Source organism: Nyctereutes procyonoides, unplaced genomic scaffold, assembly GCF_905146905.1.
Source record: "Nyctereutes procyonoides isolate TBG_1078 unplaced genomic scaffold, NYPRO_anot_genome, whole genome shotgun sequence".
Lineage (NCBI taxonomy): Eukaryota > Metazoa > Chordata > Mammalia > Carnivora > Canidae > Nyctereutes > Nyctereutes procyonoides.
In genome coordinates, this window is record NW_026575133.1 from 60,941,440 (window position 1) to 60,966,561 (window position 25,122).

General features: G+C 35.1%; 1 long non-coding RNA gene across 1 annotated transcript in view; it reads right to left on the reverse strand.

The window, feature by feature from the left end:
* LOC129493770 (uncharacterized) overlaps positions 1-19,773 on the reverse strand; it is a 118,219-nt gene extending 98,446 nt beyond the window's left edge. Inside the window, exon 1 of the long non-coding RNA XR_008661208.1 lies at positions 19,647-19,773. This is a non-coding gene — a long non-coding RNA (uncharacterized LOC129493770). The remainder of the gene's footprint in view (positions 1-19,646) is intronic.
* Between the last annotated feature and the right edge of the window lie 5,349 nt (positions 19,774-25,122).

Consider the following 25,122-nt stretch of genomic DNA (forward strand, 5'->3'; position numbering starts at 1 on the left):
CCAAATACAGATTTCTTATATATAAAAAAAATTTTTTTGGATTAAATTTCAAAGAAGAAATGGAGAACTTGCCCTCAAACATTACTATGTGCAGGGGAGTTCAGCCAAACTTTCAAAGACTAGATGATCCAAAGCTACACAAAGTTTTCGAAACATAGGATCTATTTCCAAAAATGTTATTACAAAAAAAGTATCAATACATAAACCTGATAAAATAGCATAGTAAAGAAAAACAGAAACCAATCTTACTTTAGAATATTGAGGCAAAAAAATCTTAAACAAAATATTGGGCGATAGAATCCAACAGCACATTAAAAAATAATACATTCATGACCAATTTATTACGTGAATGCCATGAGTTATTCAATATTAAGAAATCCATTACTATGATCACCATCTTAAAATATTTTTAAATATTACTTGACTAATGACAAGGACACTGAAAAAAATGCAACTAAACTCAAAATTCATTTCTGATAAAACATCTTGTAAAATACAAAGCCATAGAGTTTTCTTTGAATTGATGAAATAAATTTATCTCAATCCTAAAGCCAGCATATTATTTTTTAGGTAAACACTAGAAGATTTCCACTAAGATCTAGAATAAGGCAAAAATGCCTACAGAAATCCAAATATGGGTCTCACTGAACTAAAATCAAGGTTTTCTGCAGGCTCTTTTCTTTTATGGAGGTTCTAGAAAGGAACTTGTTGCTGACTCATTCCTGTGTTGGGAGAATTTGTTCTCTATTTAACTATTTAACACAATATCAAACTTACTGGCTAGTGCAACAAAATAAAAGAAAAGCCAAAGGGGAAGTAATGAGCTCTCCTATGTATCAAAACATGACCTAGGAATATACAGCCAGACTAATACAACAGATAGGAAAGTTTAAAAATAAATACAACTATATATGGAAATTTAGAATATAATTGAGATAGCATTTCACACCTGTGACGACAAGATGGACTTTTTTCATAAATAGTGCTGTAACAAATGGATAGTCGTTTGGAAAAAGAAAAAATGCAAGAGAAAAAAGATAAATTCCAATCTAGGAGAGAACACACACAACATATATCAAAGATAAAGAGCTAATCTGGGGCCCTGGCTGGCTCACTCAGAAGAGCATGTGACTCTTGGTGTCATGAGTTTGAGCTCCATGTTGGGCATAGACGTTACTAAAATAAATAAATAAATAAACTTTTTTAAAAAATTAAAAAGAGCTAATCTTCCAAATTTACAAAAAACTCAGGGCAAGGAGTGGCATTTTTTGGGGTTTTTTTTTTTTCCCAAGTTTACCGACGTATAACTGACAAAATTTTAAGCCATTTAAAGTACATTTGTTTATTCTGAAAATGTTTATTGAGAAACTTCATGTAAAGTTCTACACCTGAATTTGGGACATGAGATGACAATATGCATGACCATCTCTGCTCAAAACAGGAAAATCCCCTCGAAGGCCTTTTTACTCAGTAGCATCTCCTTTGGCAGTCAAGGGCAACTGCTCTACTAATTTCCCACACATGTTTTTCATTTTACTATTTGCCTTCTTGAAGATCCTGGAATGCAAAATAAGCCACGAAAAGGACTATGAAAGTCCTTTGATATTTTAAGATAAGGGAAATATCCCTATCCACCATGATATTTACTTGAAAACTTGTAAAATGTAGTCCTCAAGATATTTTTAGAATATAAGGTCCTAATTTTAAGTCAATTTCAGTACCATCTTTTGTTTGCAACCATTAAAGGAGTCAATTATGTGTTACTTTAACCCTGATTTTTAACTTGAAATATCTAATATGACAGTAATTGCATTATTCTCAATTCAATATTTGGCTCTATATTTTATGTCACTCGTGGCTCTAACTACAGCTGTCTAAGAATTCTGAGCTTGGAGTCCTTCATTACTTCTTATTCAAACATACAGAGCTCAAGTTGTTTAATATTTTATTTAATAATTTTGTTTAAACAAGACTATCCATTTGCATTGGTAACAAAATTATTAGTTTTCCTCCCTAATAGGTTATTCTTACTACCATAAAAGGAATCTAAGAGACAACATGGGCAATGTATGCCTCCCTTCTGACAAGAGAACTCTACCCACTTTTGTATTATTGACACAATAATGATCAAGGCCCAGGGCATTTCCTGGGGATTAATGGCTGACTGGGAGATTGGCTGAAGGCCATTAACTTGGGGCAGTCATTAATTTTCTTAGAAAACCTGGTGTAAAGTCATTATTTCTATTAGAAGATCAATAACACACACCCCTCATCACCACCACAACAAAAAAACTCATTGGAAATAACATTTCTTCTGGAATTTCTCATAAGTACATTCAATCCGTAGGTTGTATTTTAAAAGAAATGCCACTGAAACTCTGAACAACTTAGTAACATTGACAGGACTCGTCACCTACACATCAACGTCATGTACATTTGCAATGGTTTCCTGTCTGCCTTGATTTAGGAGTCCTGCTAAAAATAAAGTTCTCTCTCTGTCTGTCTCTATTTCTCTCTCTCTCTCTCTCCTCCACCCTTTCTCTCTTACACCCTCCCTTGCTCCCTCCATCCCTCCTCCCCCTCTCTCCTTCCCTCCCTCTTTTCTAAGGGCTTTATCCGGCAAGTTTCCACTGAAGGTGTAAATCTGCAAAAGCAGCATGTGGTAGGTCACACAATGTACAAATTATTGGAGAGCAAATGGAATTATGACTCTACAGTGTTTTCATTAATGGCATTTTCTCAGGAATAAAGGTGTGAAAGAACTGGTCCTTCTTTGCAACTTAACTGAAATAGATCTAAGAAAACTAGAACTCACACGATTGAATAGGCATTATTTGTCTGTCACTGCCTGGGTGCTCTGAACAGTGAGACTGGCAAGAGAAGGACCCTGCCCCAACTGCAGCCCAGGAAGCCAAGAGCACCAAAAGAGCAGTGGCATTTGGAGCCCTGAAAGAAGCAAGAAAACATATTACGAAATAAATGTTAAGGAACCTTAGGAACTGCATTTCAGTGCATGAAAGTGTTTGGTTTCAGCACCACATCAAACAGGGGGAGAGTTCCCTCCACCAATGTTCCGGTTCAGACACATTTAGAGATAGCATTCTGCTTCTGCCTCTCAAAAGTCCCTACATTCTTTTAGGCTAGGGGAAAAGTACTACCAACTTACAAAACAGTAAATAAAATAATTAAAGAAAATAAATAAAATAAAATAAAGAAATTGCATCAATCTACTTTCCTCATCTTTAAAATAAGGGTAATATGAAGTACATTAAAACATGCTATTCAAGGACAAGGTATTATTATTTAATGTAGTAAGAATGACTAATCAACTAGGATGCTCCAGAAATAGCACGAGGCATGATATGAAATTGAATCCCCTCCCACCTTGTTTTTCTTGATCTAATTTCCAACCCAACCACTCTTTACCTTTGAAATAAGTGCTTTGTTATATTCTTACCTATCAATGTGCTTACATCACTTCCCTGTAGATCCATCTCTTAGAGACTATGATATAGCTGTAATTATTGGGTACTTCCTTTCCTCTTTCCCTTATCTCTACTCCTCCCACCCCCACTAAACTTCCACCACCACCCATATATTCAATGCAAAGATAAGGAGTGAGTCATGAAAAGAAAAAGAAAAAAAAAAGGTTTTGAGAATGAAAGACAGAAGTAATTCATTGTTGCTGAACACCTGAGGTTAATGGACATCCATCCTTCTCACAAGTAAGGGAAAACCTAAGTAAATGACTGTGCTGATGAGAAATACAAAAAATAATTTTATTAAGATTTTATTTATTTCATGAGAGACACAGAGAGAGAGCCAGAAACATAGGCAAAAGGAGAAGCAGGCTCCCTGAGGTAAGCCTGATGCAGGACTCAATCCCAGGACCTCAGGATTATGCCCTGGGCCAAAGGCAGATGCTCAACCACTGAGCCATCCAGGCATCCCTACAAAAATAATTTAAAATAGTCCCCATTCCTTAAAAACTTATGATCTATTAATTGAAATAAAACAAGAATACAAGTTGTTGTAGCAGGAGTTTGCAGGTGATAAGAACCATGCAATAGACACAAGTATGTGAATGATTCATGTAGTTCAGTATTTACTTCTATTTGGGAGAATCAAGGAAAACTTTATGAAAGACATGAATAAATGATCAGAGTTTGGCTTACCAGCAAAGAGAACAGCTTGAAGAGCTAAGGATAAAAACATGGCAGGACTGTCTGAGAAGCATAACACTTTGATTTGTATAGAGCATACAGTGTACAAAAGTACTATGAGATATAACTAGAGAGTAGGCTGAAGTCAAATCTTAGAGGTCTCCAAAGGCCAGCTAAGAAATCCAGGGTTAAGAGTAAAAGATTTGAACAAGATGTTAATGTCAAGAGAGTTGTATTTTAATAATATCAATCAAATATCAAGAGATGTTTAAAATGGATTGAAGGGAAAAAAATTAGATGAGTCAGGGTGCATGGGTGGCTCAGTCAGTTACGCATCCAACTTTTCATTTCAGCTCGGGTCATGATATCAAAGTTGTGAGATTGAACCCTGGTTGGGCTCCACACTCAGCAGAGACTCTGCTTGAGATTCTCTTTCTCCTTCTCCTTCTACCCCTCCCCCTGCTGGCATTTATGCTCTTTGTTCTCTATCTTCAAAATGAATAGATCTTTTTTAAAAATTGGATATGAGGGATCCCTGGGTGGCGCAGCGGTTTAGCGCCTGCCTTTGGTCCAGGGCGCGATCCTGGAGACCCGGGATCGAATCCCACGTCGGGCTCCCGGTGCATGGAGCCTGCTTCTCCCTCTGCCTGTGTCTCTGCCTCTCTCTCTCTCTCATTCTATGTGACTATCATAAATAAATAAATAAAAAATTAAAAAAAAAATTGGATATGAGTCAATTATGAGGCAATTTAAGTAACTCAAAGGTGAGATATCTAGACTTTTAAGTCGTGTAGCGGCAGGATATTAATAAAAGAACCAATGAGTGGATGCAAGTTATTGTCAAGGTCCTCTCTTTCATGTTGGGTGGTAGTTCACTTCATTATTATCATCATTACTATTTCAAAGCAGAAGAACAAACAAATAAATCAAAGGTGGCCATGAATGAACTGATGATGAAAATGTTGTGAACCAAGGATAAAGACTAATCTTTGTCTCTGAAACTGAAAAATAATAATTATTATTATTATTTAATAATTTAATAATAAAATAATTTTTCAGGAATAAAAATCCCTAGAAAATACTACCATCCCTTGAGAGAGCTAGCCTCCTCCAATAGAAAAAAAAAAATGGGCTCAGGAGACCAATAAACCTGGCCCTGAATCCTGGCTCTTTTCTTTATAAACTCAATGACACAAAGTCACCAGTTTAACTTCTTTAAGTTTCTTTTTTCTCATTGAGAAAATAGAAATAATAATATCTACTTTATAAGACATTGTGAAATTTAGATGATAACAATGTCTTTTCGGCCAATATTAGATGCTCAGTGAAAGGCAGCTATAATAGGTGATTGATTAAAGTATAGAAGGAAATGAATAAAACATTATTCCAAGGCTTTGAACCTATGTAGGTAGCTATAAAAATAATCATGCTATTCATGGAAATATAAAAGTCAGGGAATACAAAACAGATTTTAGGAAGAAGATTTTTCTATTTTAGCACTTTTCATCTTATATGACCTGTATATAAATCCCATACTATCACTAAAGCAAATTTATATTTTTTATTTTTTATTTCTTTCTTTTTATTTATATTCTAGTTAGTTGACATACAGTTCAATATTAGTTTCAAGAGTGGAGTTCAGTGGTTCATCACTTACATACAACACCCCATGCTCACTATAACAAGTGTCCTCCTTAACACCCATCACCCATCTATCCCATCCCTCACCCACCTCCATCCGTCAACCCTGTTTGTTCTCTGTATTTAAGGGCCTCTCACGATTGCTTCCCTCCTCCTCTTTTTTTTTCCCCTCTCATATGTTCATTTTGTTTCTTAAATTCTACACATAAGTGAAATTATATGGTATTTGCCTTTCTCTGATTGACTTTTTTCACTTAACATAATACACTCCAGCTCCATCCATATTGTTGCAAATGGCAAGATTTCATTCTTTTTAATGACTGAGATATATATATGTATATATATATATATATAACTTGTTCTTTATCCATTTATCAGTCAATGGATATTTGGGCTCTTTCCATAATTTGGCTATTGTTGATAATGCTGTTATAAACATCAGGGTGCATGTACTCCTTTGAATGGGTATTTACTAAAGCAAATTTATAGGATAGAGACTTTCTCTTTGATATCCATAAATAAATTTCAAGGTGCATTTGGCCTTGGGATGACTTCATTCCCTTGTCAGTGCTGCTATTGTTGTTTATTTTTACTTGCTTTTATTATTTATTTTACATGATGGGCAAAATAAAATACAGATGGGAATTTAGCCTAGCTGTATCCTAAAGAACAAGAGTGTCTCAGATGCTTAACATCAACCATGAGTCTAAACAAAAAATATAATTACTTGTAACCTACATGTATAATAAAGCATACAAGAGTTTCTTAAAAGATGGCCATCTCTAAAGCTCATATACACAGACATAACTCAGAGATATTGCAAATTCAGTTCCAGATCACCACAATAAAGTGAGTATCACAATAAAACAAGTCAAACAAATTTTTTGGTTTTCCACTGCATGTAAAAATATTTTTATAATATACTGTAAGCGTGCAATAGTATTATACCTAGAAAAACAATATATATATATGTTAATTTAAAAATACTGCATTGCTGGAGCACCTGGGTGACACAGTCAGTTAAACATCTGCCTTTAGCTCAAGGCATGATCCTAGGGTCCTGGGATGGAGCCCTACATCAGGCTCCCTGCTGCTCCCTCTGCTTGTGCTCTCTCTCTCTCTCTCTCTCTCTCTCTCTCTCTCTCTCTGTAAAATAAATGAATGAAATCTTTAAAAAAAATACTTTATTGCTAAAAATGCTAACCATCATCTGAGCTTTCAGCAAGTTATAATCTTGGTGGAGAGTTTTGCCTTGATGTTAATGGCTGCTGACTTACCAGGGTGGTGATTCCTGAAAGTTGGTGTGGCAGTGGCAATTTCTTAAAAGAACACAACAATGAAGTTTGCCATATCGATTGCCTTATTTGAACACATAGATAGAGACCATTGTAAGGTTAGCAATTGGCCTGACTTCAATATTGTTGTGTCTCAGGACATAGGGAGATCTGAGGAGAGTGAGATACCCAGGGAACGGCCAATTGGTGGAGAATTCAGAACACACACAATATTTACTGATTAAGTTTGCCATATAATACAAGTGGAGTTTGTGGTGCCTCAAAGCAATTACAATAGTAACATCAAAGATCGCCAATTATAGACCACCATAAGTAGAATAATAATGAAAAAGTTTGAAATATTGTGAGAATTATCAAATTGTGACATAGAGACACAGGGAGAAAACGTTGAAAAGGGAATCCTGGTGCACTCTTGATGGGGATGTAATTTGATGTAGAAGATAGTAAGAAGTTTCCTCAAAAAATTAAAAATAGAACTATCATATGATCCAGCAATTCTGTCTCTGGATATACTTAAAAAAGAAACAAAAACACTAACTCAAAAAGATATCATGTTCATAAAAGCATTATTTACAATAGCTACAACATGGAAACAACCTAAGTGTCCATTGATGGACAATGGAGAAAAAAGCTACATTCCATTTGTGCAACGGAATATTATTCAGCCATTAAAAATGAGGAATTCCTACCATTTGCAACACATGGATGGAACTTGAAAGCATTTTGCTAAGTGAAGTAAGGCAGACAGAAAAAATAATACTATGATCTCACTGAAATTCTTTAAAAAACAACAGAAAAAGTGATCAGATTTGTGTTTACTATGGAAGGTAGGAAAAGAGGAAATTAGAGGAAGGTAGTCAAAAGGTACAAACTTCCAGTTACATGACAAATAAGTACAGAGATGTACAATATGATGACTAAAGCTAATCCTGCTCTGTGATACACAGGAAAATTGTTGAAAATTATAGTAAATTCTAAGAGTTCTCATCATTAAAAGAATTTTTTTCTTTTTTTTCTTTTTTTTTTCTTTTAATTGAGTCTTTATGAGAAGATGGCTGTTAGCTGAACCTACTGTGGTAATCATTTCACAATATATGTAAATCAAGCCATCATGCTGTATGCCTTATTCTTAATTAATGAAAATGGACATTTAAACAGCTATTAAAACTGTATTCCACATGTTCAAGAAACATGAAGTAAGACTGAATATGTTATAGAGGAATACCAAAAATAAAAAGATGGCCAAGTCAAATATCTAAAAAATGAAAATTACAATGCCAAAGAAAAATACACTCATGAGATTAACAGCAGATTAAACACTGCAGAAGAAAATGTTACTTTGAAGACATAGAAACTATCCAAAATAACACACAAAAACTAAAAAGATCTACCAGAGTCTCAGTGAGCTAAAGACAAATTCAAATTGTCTAATGGACATGTAACTGGAGCTCCTCAAAAAGAAAGGGATGGGGAAATATTTGAAGACATAATAGCCAAACTATATTAAAATGTAGTATAATTCAGGCAGCCCTGGTGGCCCAGTGGTTTGGCGCTGCCTTCCGCCCAGCGTGTGATCCTGGAGACCCGGGATCGAGTCCCACGTCGGGCTCTCCTGCATGGAGCCTGCTTCTCCCTCTGCTTGTGTCTCTGCTTCTCTCTCTCTCTCTCTCTCTCTCTCTCTCTCTCTCTCTGTCATGAATAAATAAATAAAATCTTCAAAATATATATATGTAGTATAATTCATATTTAATGAAATATGTAAACCTACATATTCAAGAAGCTCGATGAAACCCAAGACTAAGATTCATAAATAAAACTACACCAAGACACGTTGTGACCAAATCACTTAAAATCTTTGTGATAGAAAAGTCCCATGGAACAATAAAATACTCAACTAATCCAAAAGAAAACATTAAAAAAAGATGAAAAGCAAAATAAGGAACAGATAGAACAAATAGAAAACAAATACCAAGATTTAAACCCCATCATATCAATAATCACATTAAACTGTGAATGGCCTACAAACATGAGTTAAAGACAGTAATTATCAGATCAGATTTAAAAAATACAAAGTAATACTCAATTCTGTATATTTTTCTGTATATTATCTATGAAAAAGTTACATTAAAAAAATTACATAAAGAAACTAAGATAAGGATGACATCAGATTTCACATCAGAAACAGTCAACCTAGAAGACAGTAGAGAAACATCCTTAAAGTTCTAAATGAAAAATAAAAAAATCTATCAACTCAAATCCTTTATCCGGCAAATATATCTTTTAAAAACAAAAGTAAAATAAAGACATTTTTCAAATATACAAAAGCTGAAAGAATTCATCAGTAACACAGCTGAAATACAAGAAATGATACAGAAGAAAAATGCTATCAGATGGAAATTATAATCTACACAAAGTAACAAAGAGCACGAAAAATGGCAACTATGTGTGTTTAATACATTTTTCTTATTAAGTATCTTTAAAGATAATTGACTATATACAGCAATAACATATTGTGGATTTTGTAATATATAGAGAAATAAAATATATGACAATGATGAGTGAAAGGCTGGGAGGGGAAAATGGGAGTATGCTATGGTAAGGGTTTTATACAGTATGTAAAGCAGAATAAAATTACCAGAAGTTAGAATGTGATAAATTAGAGATATTTATTACAATCACCAAAGCAACCACTAAAATAACACAACAAAGACCTCAGATGGACGACCTCAACTTCTACCTTAAGAAACTAGGGAAGTGGCTGGCTGACTCAGTCAGTAGAGTGTGGAACTCTATCTCGGGGTTGGGAGTTCAAGTTCCACATGGGGTGTAGAGATTACTTTAAAAAAAAAAAATCTTAAAAAAAAAAAAAGATAGGGATCCCTGGGTGGCGCAGCGGTTTGGCGCCTGCCTTTGGCCCAGGGCGCGATCCTGGAGACCCGGGATCGAATCCCACATCGGGCTCCCGGTGCATGGAGCCTGCTTCTCCCTCTGCCTATGTCTCTGCCTCTCTCTCTCTCTCTCTCTCTCTCTCTCTCTCTCTCTCTCTCTCTCCCCGTGACTATCATAAATAAATAAAAATTTAAAAAAATTTTTTTAAATAAAAAGATAGAAGCTAGAAACAAAAAAAGACAAATACCAGGCTAGAAGAGATGAAATAATAAAAAAAAATCAAACTAGAAACTGAATGAATGAAATATAGAAAATCAATGAAAAGATTAATAAAAACAAAAGCTGTCTCTTTAAAAGGATAAATAAAATTGATAAATTGCTAGCTGAACTATTAGGAGAAAGAAAGGGAGAACACAGAAATCACCAATATCAGGAATGGTAGAGATGACATCACTATATATTCTACAGTTATTAAAGGAAAATAAGAAAATATTAAGAACATTATGCCAACATATGACAATTTAGATGAAATGGACATATTTCTTTAAAGATGCAAACTAGGGCAGCCCTGGTGGCTCAGCGGTTTAGCGCTGCCTTCAGCCTAGGGTGGATCCTGGAAACACGGATGGAGTCTCTTGTCAGGCTCCTTGCAGGGAGCCTGCTTCTCCCTCTGCCTGTGTCTCTGCCCCTCTCTCTCTCTCTCTCTCTCTCTCTCTCTGTGTCTTTCATGAATAAATAAAATCTAAAATAAATAGATAAAAATAAAATAAAATCTTTAAAAAAATAAAGATGCAAACTACCCAAATTTACTCAAGAATAAATACTAACCTAAATAGCCTATTAAATAAATTGAATTTGTAATTTAAAATTTCCCACAAACAAATAAACAAAAGCTTCAGGATCAAATGGTTTCACTTGAGAATCTAACCAAGAACTTACGAAAAAAAATGATATCCATTCTACACAAACTTTTCCACAGAATTGAATAGGAGGTAATACCTTCCAACTTATTGCATGAGGCCAGAAGTTTTCTGGTATGAAACCAAGACAGATGTTATAACAAAAGAAAACCATAAACCAGTATCCTACATGCACATAGATGCAAAAATTTTAAATATAATTTTAGCAAATCAAATTCAGTAATATATTAAAAAGATAACAAAACATGATCAAAAAGGGTTCATTCAAAGAAAATAAGGTTTGGTTTAACATTCAAAAATCAATGTAATTTACCACATTAACAGACTAAAAAGTAAAAATCATATGATCATCTCAACAATTCAGTAAGAGCATTTGACAAAAATTAAATAAGCATATCTGCTAAGAACTCTTAGCGAAGAAGGACTCGGAGGGAACTTCCTCAACTTGAAAACTTACAGTACTATAGAAAACTTACAGTTAATATCATACGTAATGGACAAGTTTGAAAGCTTTCTCCTTAAGACTAGGAAAAAGGCAGTGATGCCTTCCTTACCATATCTAGTCAGCATTATACTGGAAATTTTAGCCAGTTCAATAAGGCAAGTAAAAGAAATAAAATGTCTCCAAACTGGAAAAGAAAATTTGCCTCTATTTGCAGACAAAATCCCTCGGAAATTTCAAAAAACAAAAATAATTATTAGAGCCAATTTAACAAGGTTTCAGGTTATAATATTTTATTTGTATACACTAGAAATGAATAATTAAAAATTTGAAATGTTTAAAGCAATAGTTTAAAAATCCAAAAAAGAATTTTATTCAATACCTCATCAAAATCTATGGGATGCAGCAAAAGTAGTTCTAAGAGAGAAGCTCATAGCAATACAGGTCTATCTCAACAAACAAGAAAAGGACAATTAATAAAATGGCAATAAGTATATACCAATAAATTTTTAATTTCTCTAAATGTATATGGACTAAATTCTCAATTGAAACACATGGCACAGTTATATGGATAAAAAACAAAACAACAACAAAAATAAGATCAATCTATATGCTGTCTACAAGAGACCCATCTCAGTTGTAAAGCCATATGACCCAGTAATTCTACTTCTGGGTATTTACCCAAAGAAAATAAAAACACTAATTCAAAGAGATATATATGCACTCTCAAGTTCATTGCAGCATTATTTACAATAGTCAGGATATGGAAATAACACAATTGTCCATTGATGGATGAATGAGTAAAGAATATGTGATATATATATATATATATATATATATATATATACACACACCATGGAATACTACTCAGCCTTAAAAAAGAACAAAATCTTGCCATTTGTAACAACATGGATGGACCTTGAGAGTATTATGCCAAGTGAAATAAGTCAGACACAGAGAGGCAAATATCAAATACCATATGATTTCAGTTATATGTGGAATCTAAAAAATAAAACAAAACAAAACCCATAGATGCAAAACAAACTGGTGGCTGTCAGAGGACAGGAGGATTATGGGGTGGGCAAGGAGGAGGAGTCAAGAGATACAAACTTCAGGTCATAAATAAATAAGTCCTGGGGGTTGTATGTACAGCATGGTGACTATACTTAACAATACTGTATTGCATATTATATACTTTATATGATAATGGGGAAGTCAGACCTACTATGGTGCTCATTTCAGTGTATACAAATATTGAACCATTATATTGAACATCTGAAACTAATACAATATTACATATCAATTATGCCTCAACTTTTAAAAAAGATCTCAAATAAGCAATCTAAGATCAATCTAAGGGGCACCTGGGTGGCTCAGTCAGTTAAGTGTCTGCCTTCAGTTCAGGTTATGATCCCAGCATCCTGGGATCTAGTCCCACATTGGGCTCCCTGCTCAGCAGAGAGTCTGCTTCTCCCTCTACCTCTACCCCTCCCCCTGCTCGTGCTCACTCTCTTGCTCTTTCTCCCTCTTTCTCTCTCTCTTGCTCTGTCTCTCAAATAAATAAATAAAAATAAAACCTTAAGATCAATCTAAGATTACATATTAAGGGACTAAGGAAAAAAGGAAGCCTAAAACATAGAGTAAAAATAAATGAAATAGAGGCTAGAGAACAATAACAACAAAGCTAAGAGCTGGTTTTGTAAAAAGACAAAACTGACAAACCTTTAGCTAGACTAAGAAAAAAGGTGAATCAAATGAATGAAATTATAAACAAAAGAAGAGACATTACAACTGATACCACAAAAACACAATGAATCATAAGAGACTACTATGAATATTTATATACCAATAATTTGGACAATTTAGAAGAAATAGATAAATTACCAGGGACATACAACTTACCAAGGCTGCATCATGAAGAAACAGAAATTATGAACAGACAAGTAACAAGTAAGGAAATTGAATTGGTAATAGAGAACTTCCCCAAAAATAAAAGATCAGGACAAGATGGTTTCATTGGGGGATTCTATCAAATATTTAAAGAAGAATTAATAACAATCTTTATCAAACTCTTCCAAAAAATTGAAAAGGAAGGAATGCTTCTAAACTCATTTTATGAGGCCAACATTATTCTGATACCAAAACCAGACAAGGATACAATAAGGGAAAAAAATTATAGGTCAATATCCCTGATGAGCAAAGATGGAAAAATTCTCAGCAAAATACTAGCAAACAAAAGTCAACAGCATATGAAGAGGATCGTACACCATAATCAAGCAGGATTTATCCTTGAGATGCAGGAATGTTTCAAACATACATAAATCACTAAATTTATACACCACATTAACAAAATGAAGAATAAAATCATATAATCATCTCAATAGATGCAGAAAAAGCATTTGACAAAACTCAACATCCTTTCATGATAAAAAAATCTCAACAAGTTAGCTATAGAAGGCATGTACATCAACATAGTAAAGGCCATTCATGACAAGCCCACAGCTAACAACATAACGGTAAAAAGTTAAAAGCCCTTTTTAAGACCAGGAAAAATACAAGATGCCCACTCCCACCACTTCCATTCAACATTGTACTAGAAGTCCTAGATATACAATGAGGCAAGAAAAAGAAATAGAAGGCACCTCAAAATGGAAAAGAAGTTAAACTGTTTGCAGATGACGTGATGTTATATATATAAAACCGAAAGACTCCACCAAAAAAAAAAAAACTGTTACAGATAATTAACAAATTTAACAGTTTCAGGACACAAAATCAACATGTAGAAATCAACTGTGTTTCTGCACACTATTATTATTAATAATTAATTATTAACAAGGCAATCCCATTTATAGAAGCATAAGAACAGTAAAATACTGAGGAATAAATTTGACCAAAGCGGTGAAAAACCCATTCACTGAAAATATTTATATGACATTGACAAAAAGAAATTGAAGAATACCAACAAATGGAAAATATCGCATGCTCATGAATTGAAAGAATCAATATTGTTAAACTGTCCATATGACCAAAAGCCATCTATAGATTCAATGCAATCACTACCAAAATTCTAATGTCATGTTTCTCAGAAGTAAAGAAAAACAAACAAACTATTCTAAAATTTGTATGGAACCACAAAAGTCCACAAATAGCCAAAGCAATCTTTAAAAAGAACAAAGCTGGGGGTATCACATTTTCTGATATCAAACTATACTCCAAGGCTATGGTAATCAGAACAGTATGGTACTGGCATAAAAGCATGCATATAGACCAATGGTACAGAATGAAAAGCCCCAAAATAAACCTGCACATATAAGCCAACTAATCTTTGAAAAGGGCACCAAGAACAAAAAATGCGAAAAGAATAGTCTCATTAATAAAAGCTATTGAGTCAGACACCTGAGCAGCTCAGCAGCTGAGCATCTGCCTTCAGCTCAGGGCATAATCCTGGAGTCCCAGGATGGAGTCCCACTTTGGGCTCCCTGTGGGGAGCCTGCTTCTCCCTCTGCCTATATCTCTGCTTCTCTCTTTTTGTGTCTCTCATGAATAAATAAATAAAATCTTTAAAAAAAAGAAACTTCTTGAAAAAAATAAAAATAAAATAAAAGGTGTTGAGAAAACTGGATATCCCATATACAAAAGAATGAAACTGAAACTTTATCTTATACAACTCACAAAAAATAACTCAAAAGGGATTAGAGAGTTAGATGTAAGATCTGAAACTATAAAACTCCTAGAAGAAAACACAGAGAAAAATTTCTTTTTAAAAAAAAAATTCTTTTTTTTTTAAGATTTTTATTTATTTATTCATGAGAGACATAGAGAGAGAGAGGCAGGCTCCATGCAGGGAACCCGACGTGGGACTCGATCCTGCCCTGGGCTGAAGGCGGCGCTAAACCGCTGAGCCACTGGGGTTGCCCCAGAGAAAAATTTCTTGACGTTGATTATCACAATGATTTCTTAGGTAAGATGCCAAAAGCATAGGCAACAAAAGCTAAATAAATAGGTAGAATTATATCAAACTAAAAAGCTTCTTTATAGCAAAGGAAACAATCAATAAATTTAAAAGACAACCTATTAAATGGTAAAAATATTTATTTTATATACATAAATAGCAAAACAAAAAAAAATACAATTAAAAATGATCAAATCAGCTGAATAGACATTTTTCCAAAGAAGACATATAAATGACCAGAGGTGCATTAAAAAGATGCTCACCATCATTAATTATCATGGAAATGAAAACCAAACATCAATACATCACATCTGTTAGAATAACTATTATCAAAAAATAAGAGATAACAAATATCAGCAAGGAGGCAGAGAAAAGGGAACCACTGTACCCTGTTGTTTGAAATATAAATTCCCATTATGGAAAATGCTATGGAGTTTCCTCCAAAAATTAAAAATAGAATTACCATATGACTCAGCAATCCCACTCTTGAAAACCTGCTCAAAGGAAATAGAAGCACTATATTGAAGAGACATACATACTGTCATGTTCATTGCAGCATATTCACAGTAGCCAAAAATATGCAAATGACCTAAGTGTTAGTAAATGAATTGATAAAAATGTTATAGATGTATATGTACACACACACATATATAGGTATATATACATATATAATGAATACATAATAGAATATTACTCAACCATTAAAAAAGAATGAGTTCTTGCTATTTGAGAAAACATGGATAAACTTAGAAGGCATTACGTTAAGTGAAATAAACTAGACAGAGAAAGACAAATGCTATATGGTATCACTTATATGTGGAATCTTAAAAAAAGAAAAACTGATTTCATAGAAACAGGGTTGTGGTTGCCAGAGACTGTGGTGAGGGAAATGAAGGAACCATAGGTCAAAGATACAAACTTCCAATTATAAGATGAGTAAGTTCAGAGAATCTAGTATACAACATGGTGATTATAGTTAATAATATGGTATTGTGTACATGAAATTTGCTGAGAGTAGATTTTATGGGATTTCATTTTTTCTTTCAATAAAAGGGAGAGTTAATTATGGGAAACAATGTATATGTTAATTATCTTGATATTAGTAATCATTTCATAATGTATATGTATATCGTCATCACATTATACACTTTAAATATATACACTTACATTTGTGAATAATTTCTCCATGAAACTGGACAAAAAATAAAAATGCAATGTAAAATAATGTACATATATTTTAAAATGTATATTTGTGTGTGTATGCAAACTATTTCTAAGGAATGCACAAGAAAATAGGTAACAATTTCATCCAGAGAAGAGAAATGACTGGCTGTATGACAAACAGAAAAGAGACTTCCTTTATGCTACATACACATTTTGTGCCCTTTGAACCAAATTCTTTATACATATATTACCTGGATTTAAAATCACTTAAAAAATTAGAAGTCAGACTTGCACTCAATTACCAAACCCACTGAGTACAGGGCCAAATTAACTTTTTTTAAGATAAAATTAACTTTTTTTTAAGATTTTATTTCATTTGACAGAGAGAGAGTGCACAAGCAGGGGGAGTGGCAGGCAGAGGGAGAAGAAGAAGCAGGCTCCCTGCTGAGCAGGGAGCCCCATGCAGGGCTCAGAGATCCTAGGACCTTGGGATCATGACCTGGGTCAAAGGCAGGTGCCCAACCAACTGAGCTACCCAGGAGCCCCTAAAATTAACTTTTTATAAAGTTTTCCTTTGACACCAGAAAAAGTAAACAGTTAAAGGTAAGAAATGCATGACTTATCAGTAGCCCCAATTAAAAAAAAAAAAAGATGTGAGGATTTGGGCTGTCAGTTTTATATTTATAAACAGAATCATGTGGCTGCCAAGAAAAAGACCCATGTTCAGTGTTCAACATTTATTAAGAATCTACTGTGTGTAATGAAAGCACGAAAATGAAAAAGATAACAATCCTGTTCTGAAGGAGGTAATAGAGGAAACTATTGGGTAAAGGTATATTACCATATAATAAATGGCTGAGTAATATTCCATTTATATATTTACCACATCTTTAACCATTCATCTTGCCGTTTGCAATGACATGGATGGAACTAGAGGGTATTATGCTAAGCAAAATAATTTAGAGAAAAACAAATACCATAAGATTTAATTCATATGTGGAATTTAAGAAACAAAATAGATGAACACAGGGGAAGAGAGGGAAAATTAGAAGAAATCAGAAAGGGAGACAAACCATAAAAGACTTTTAATCATAGGAAACAAACTGAGGGGTGCTCAAGGGAAGGTGAAGTAGGAGATGGGGTAACTACGTGATGGGCAGTGAGGAGAGCACATGATGGAATGAGCATTGGGTGTTATATGCAACTGATGAATCACTAAATTCTACCTCTGAAACTGATAATACACTATGTTAATTAATTGTTTTTCAATAAAAATAAAATAAGCTAAATACATTTCATTCTCAAAAAAAAAAAAAACTATATAATTAAATAGAACGTACTAAGAGCGAAGGCAGGAACATGCAGAGTCTGGGGAAGGCAGAGAAGACAGCACCCAGAGATGTTCAGGGACAATCTCACTCAAGACTTTCAGCTGCATTGCTAGTAGTGCAATTTGTTAAACGGGGAGCTGATACCTTATCTCTCTATGCTCACTACAGCACACCTGCAATACAGTGGTCCATCTTTAGTTCCACTGAGAGACTGGAGAAGCAGGACAAGATGACAATGAGACTTGGAATTTTTCATTCAAGAAATGATGAAAAGGGAGCACCTGGGTGGTTCAATGGTTGAGCATCTACCTTTGGCTCAGGGCGTGATCCCAGGGTCCTGGGATGGAGTCCTGTATTGGGCTCCCCACAGGGAGCCTGCTTCTTCCTCTGCCTATGTCTCTACCTCTCTCTCTGTGGCTCTCATGAATAAATAAATAAAATCTTAAAAAAAAAAAGATGAAAGGAATTAGAGATAATTGGCCTGGAAAAAAAATCTCAGGAATTAAATCCCTTTACTTTTCTCAAGTGCCATCACAGAAGAGAAAGAATAGCATTTCTTTCTTCAAGAAACAAGTCCCAATAGGTGGATGCTACAGCAAAGTATCTAAACCAGGTCAATTAAAAATTATATACTTCACCCATGAGACACCAGAGATGACTTGTGTTGCCACTGAAAAATGGAAAGGCTCTGAGGTGATTTCTCGGATGATTCCTGAGGCTAAGCCCAATTGTAGGATTCTAGAACCTCATCATAATGTTGCATAAATTTACATTAAAACCACCTCATGGGATCCCTGGGTGGCGCAGCGGTTTGGCGCCTGCCTTTGGCCCAGGGCAGGATCCTGGAGACCCGGGATAGAATCCCACGTCGGGCTCCCGGTGCATGAAGCCTGCTTCTCCCTCTGCCTATGTCTCTGCCTCTCTCTCTCTCTGTGTGTGTGTGTGACTATCATAAATAAATAAAAATTTTAAAAAAATTATTAAAACCACCTCATTTTCATTGTGCACATTTTTGCATGCATTATTCCACATGAATTTCACAATAACCTTGTGAGAAAGGCCAGACCGGGGTTATCATCCCTTGTCCCACTGGAGAAGCTTAGAGAAAATCCAATAACTAACATGGAGTGGTGTCTGGCCCCTAACCCAGGTTTCCTGATTCCAAGCCAAAGTTATTTGTATCTTATTTTTTTAAACTTTTTAAAACATTTTTACTTATTCATTTTTTTAAGTAATCTCTACACCCAATGTGGGGCTCAAACTCACAACCTCCAGCTCAAGGGTTTCATGCTCTTCCAACTGAGCCACTCAGGCATTCCAAAGCCATTTTGAAATTTGTCAATAATTCTCTAATCTCTCCTGCTGGATAGCAATCCTTGGCAAAGTTGTTACCCAAATGAGAAAAAATAAGTTGATGACATGACTTCTGCATTAGTTAAATTGACTAAATTTAAAGCACTGTTCTTCATCCATACATTAGACTTTTCTTAACTTTTGGTGTTAAAATGTACTCTCATTTATTAAATGATAAAAATATTTGTTTCATGCCCATAATTAACAAAATCAAAACTTGACCATCAATAGAGTTTCCCAAAAAAAATTTCTGGAGATTTTGCTAGTCTGTGCAATCCCATATCTGGAAACTATCAAAGGAGAGATATTAATAAGGTAGAATTTATGGGACTGGCTACAGCAATTGAGAAATGTATTATTAAGTAAAGAAAATACAGTAGATGGAAGTTCTAGCCTTGGAGAAGTGTCGGCTATTTCAGAAGCTATCAAACAAAATTCCAAATACAATTCGGCATACACACCCCCACCCTACCCAGTGGGTCTTGGAGACAATTACCTGAAGCAATGATGTATCTGAAATCTGCACCAACTGAAACATCCTGGGTGAATTTCCAAAGTGGCCTGAAATAACCCTGAATAACCCATCTAGAAGTTAAAAAGCAAAGAAATTCTGTGAGAACAAGCCACAGGGCAGATATTAACAGTCAAAACTAGTTGCTATTTATACACAAGACATTGTGTCCCACTGGATACTCATGTACCCTAAAGACTTTTAAGGCACTTAAAAAGTAGTTAAGCCAAAGTGAGCCATCACGTGCTATCATAGCCATGTGTGGATGTTATAAAGCTGAAATCACTGGCAATTCAATTTTTACCCAGTTTTAATTTGCTTGAGGTATAATCTGGCAGTGTGTGAAACCAATTGATTCCTCTATATTCTTTCTGATTTTAAGCCACAAATCTCTAGAGAAGCACGGCATTTATTTCCCCACTTTACCTACAAAACAAACGACCAGAGCACAACTTATTTTAACAATGTGGATTACAGAATGATTAAGTCAATCACCGCAACGAGAGGTGATCAGCAGGACTGCTGAAATGAGTAGCTCCAGAGTGCCCCCCACATTTGGGCACCGGGAGACCAAAGTGCAGGCGTCGTTAAACCTGGAGGCGCTGGCCACAGGGAAAACCAGAGCCTTACCTCTGCACTCCATTCACAAAACTGAACTAATGGTAATTAATTCATGATTAGTTCATTTCAGCTAATATATGAGCCTAAGCTTTTGCTGAGTGATGTAATATTTCAAAAGTAGGACTGTGCAATGGAATTTATTGGACTTCCTGAAATCACCAATGTAATTGTTTTTGCTGTTCACATATTAGGCACAGTCTCAAGGGGGAAAGCTGATTCTTCTCATATAATACTCTTTCCCCCCAAAGTTTGAAAGTCTGTCATCTTTCTCAATATATTCACTTCGTTAAATAGTTTACAGCTTGCAAGAGGGTCACAAAGTCTGAGTAACAAAATGACTGTCCTGACAGATTTAAACAATAAAACCACCAGATTGTTACATAAATGTTTTTCTCAGAGGCTGTTTCTGAAACACATACTAAATGCAAATATTGAAACACCTGCGTGCCAAGCACAATTCTTTTAGCAGATGTTAATCCCTGTGCATTTAACCAATGGATTTAGATCACATAAATGTAACTTACCCCCTTCAGACTATCTTGGAAAGCTACCAATTACTTTATTTCAATCTGACAAAGAAACTATTACTCCCTACATTATAATTTCTGTTTTATACTTTATAATGGGAATATCTAAAAAGCAAGTGAAAAATACAGAAAGCCAAGTTGGAACTCCAGACAAAGTACATCACAGGTAATTCTGTAAGCTGTCTATTTTAGCATGGGAAATTTACAAAGATTGATAAGGTGACAAAATTTACGTTTTTTTTTTCCCCCATGGCTCTGGAGATTGAAATTCTCAATTCAACCCATCACTAATCAGGACAACCCACCAAAGAGCAGTCATCTTCATTCCCTCCATTCCTGAGATCTGGTGGGTACCTTCACTCACAGTTAAAACCTTCACAGGTCCCTTGGGTAATTTCCTGCGTGGGGATGCCTCTAAGAGATAGTTGTTTTTTCAATAGTCTATTTTTAGAGCAGTTTTAAGTTCACAGCAAAACTGAACGGAAGATAGAGATCTCTCATCTACCCTCTGACCCCACACATGCAGGCCCCATTATCAACATCACCCCCCCACACCGTGCCGCATTTCTTACAACTAATGAACCCACACTGACACATCATAATCCTCAGAGTTTACATAAGGATTCACACCCATAAAGTACATAGTTTACATTAGGATTCACGCTTGGTGTTGTGCATTCGATGGCTTTGAATAAAAGTGTGATTTCATATATCCACCAAATTTACCATGCAGAATATTTCAGTGCCCTAAAGATACCATGTTCTACCCATTTGTCCTTTTCTTGGCCTTTTAAATTCTTCCTTAATCATCTCCCCACTTTTCCAGCCTTGAATCATTGTTATGAGTCAATTATTTAGTAATCATGAAAATTATCATTCCCCGGCCCAAATGTATGTGCCAGACCCCACACTGGGTGCTTGACATACATTATCTCATTTAATGCTCAAATATTCCAAGAAGTGGGTTTTATTTTCCACATTTACTGATAAGATAATTCCACAAACACATGTAATTTAACCTGACCCACTTGTTGACTAAATCGTACAGTCCTTATTCACAGCTTCAAAGCCTATGCTTTCCACTGGACTATAATCCTTCTCACACATCTACATGTTCTGTAGAAGAGCCTTTTATTTCCATTTTTTTTTAATTTTTATTTATTCATTTGGCAGAGCATGAGCGGCAGGCAGAGGGAGAGGGAGAAGCAGGCTCCCCTTGGAGCAGGGAGCCCAACATAGGACTTGATCCCAAGACCCAGCAATCATGACCTGAGCTGAAGGCAGAGGCTTAACCAACTGAGCCACCCAGGTGTTCCTTTAATATCCATTTTTAAAACATATTTTGTTTGTTTTTTCTTTTCTTTTCTTTTCTTTCTTTCTTTCTTTCTTTCTTTTTTTTTTTTGGAGAGAGAGTTATGCAGAAAAAAGAAAACTATTCACTTAGGTTGCCAAATTATTTCAAATATACACGCTGGTCTCATTCTCTGCTTCTGTGCCAGAAGCCAGGCTGCCAAGCTCAGGGCAGATATCTAGTTAGTTTTCAATAAATATGGACTTGTTCCTCATTAATTAGTATCTATATAGATTATGCTATGTCAGAATTTTCCTTTCTATCTCTGCCACCTGTCTTTTGCACATTGCATGGTTCTATTTATTCAAGAAGCTTTTGGATAAAAACAGCCAGACTTGCCTAAGAGTCCCTACCATCCCTTGTGTTGAATCAGAGATAAATCAACACAATTCACTAACACACCAAGATTAAACTCCAGTAAAATCAAGCCAAGAGCTGGCTGTAGAATCCTGACATGCTACAGTTATGAAGTCATAAAAACTTTTCAGACTCTTTGTTAGGAATTCTGTTTCTTTGGTCACTAAAACATGACAGATGGGAAATTATGGACAATTATTTATCATTTTGTTACCATGGACAACCTTTCTAATTGTGGTCTTTTCTCATATTCCTATATATTCTCTAATCCTATCTATAATATTGAGTACTATAGTGGGTAAAAAATAAGCCCCAATAGTTTCTGCCCTCAAAGACCTTAGAAAAAACTCTTGACTTATATGAAAACATTAGAAACAGAGAAGATTGTTTGAGAAGATTAATTTAAAAATCCTGGTAGGGATCATAATTATAATGGAAGTTCCCAGAGAGTTCTGAGAGAGAGAACATTTCACTGAAATGTAGGAACCAAGAAATAAGGCAGCCCTTAAAATGTTGATTTTCAGGAATGGAGTTTTTTTTTAAAGATATAAAAGAGTGAAGGTAGTAATGAGAAACCATTCTTCCTGGATCCATCACATTTCTGATTTTCTTATAAGTAGATGCACTGTCATTGCCCCAAACTATCTTTTCAAGGATGTTTCCATGGCCAACCACCTTGGAAGATAGAGATAACGTCTTTCTCCAGGGCAAAGAAGCAGGCATCCTTGTTGCCCATTTTAAAAAAATAAAATATTCAGGTTCCTAAAGGTCAGGGATCCCCTCTTTTTTTAAAGATTTGATTTATTCATGAGAGACACAGAGAAGCAGAAAGATAGGCAGAAGGAGAAGCATGCTCCCGATGGGGAGCCTGATGCAGGACTGGATCCCAGAACCCCAGGATCACGCCCTAAGCCAAAGACAGAGATATTCAACCACTGAGCCACCCAGACGTCCCAGGGATCCCCTCTTGCAAGACAACCCATCAAGCCTGCAGGTATCACATAGTCTTTTTGTGCCTCTGCAGGAAGTGGAGCTCAGGGCCCAAGGCCAATGCTAATGCTTTGTCTACCGCTGTTTGCTATAGTCTTAAAACTGTGGCCATTAACTTGTTAGCTTGTGAGCAGGGTAAAATATCATACCCTTTGCAATTTCTACCAGGCATATTTGAGGCAGAGTCCACAGACTGACTAAAGACCTAGAAACAGGAATATGCAGGAGGAAATACAGAGAAAGATATGAGTATTTCTAGATTATTCTATACAGCAACTAGAGTAGGTTCTTATAACTGAACTCCGAATGAACAAGCCAGATTGTGTCAAGTGAGCTAATTATAGCCCAAGCTTAAATTGAATACACTGTTAAAAAAAAAAAAGTTTAAAAAAATTGACATTGTGAGAGAAGTTTTTTTCTTCTAGGTGACATTTGAGGTAATGAAATAATACATTTAGTTATGACCTATAGCAGGAAAAAAAACCAATTCAATTCCCTAAAAATGAACAACACATCAAGATGGGACTTAGGAAAGCTCTGCCCCATGTGATTTTTTATGCTTTAAATAATGGGGGAGGGAGGAAGTCACTGCAATATTGGCATAGTTTCTTTTCAGTGAATTAAATTTAGATTTAGACTTTATCAATTATGTTTCCCTTTCCATGTTAGTCACAGGAAGTTCAGAGCCAAATTGAACTTGGCTTTACTCACATGGGTGTAAATGGTTCTATTCTAATTCTCCCCAGCTTTGACCTTCACATTATATTTCCTCTGGTCTTTCTATTCATGCATTCTTTTAATCTTATTTTATATATACACATACATCACTCAAATCTTCTCTGAAATGAGGTAGACTATTAATTAGTCAATTATAATTCATTGATTATTGAAATAATTAAGCAGGCTTTGCAGAATCTCTTAACTGCTTGCCCAAAACCTCCCCTCCTTTCCTCCTTATCCTTCCAAACGCAGAAGTGGAAATTTTAGTCACATATACATTGAACAGGTAATGTGACTACACTCTTCAACTTCTAGATGCTGCATAATAATTGTCTGCTCATCCAGCAGACAAATCTAGGAGCTGGGAGAAGGAGAAAAGAAGTCAGCATGAAAAACATGGGTTCTTCCCCAAAAGTCCTAAAATTTCACAGGATCATGAAGAGAGAGGGTGCGATCCAGATTGTGTCTAGATACCATAATGATTGGCTCTACATAAAAGTGTACAAAGAATGTGCTTGTAGATTACGTGACATATCCGGGCTGATGGCCTCATATCAGTAACAAGTCCTGCTAAATTGTACTTTTCACCTTCAAGTCTGTTTACAAGCATTATTTATTGTTAGAAAATACCACATGATTTAATTAAATTGAAATAATTCAGGACAGGGAATAGTGCCTAGACAATTGGAAGATGCTTTCCAAATGTTCTTCCAATGGAAGTATGTGGAATCCGTAAAATAACAATAATTATTTCAGCACCATAAATCAAGCTAAAATATTTGTTTCCAAAAATGTCCAGTAGAATGAACACCTTCCAGATCTAAGTCATCTCAACATAATACAGCTGTCTGGAACAACAGTGGAATTTCTCTGTTTTTCTTTTTTTAATAAGAAA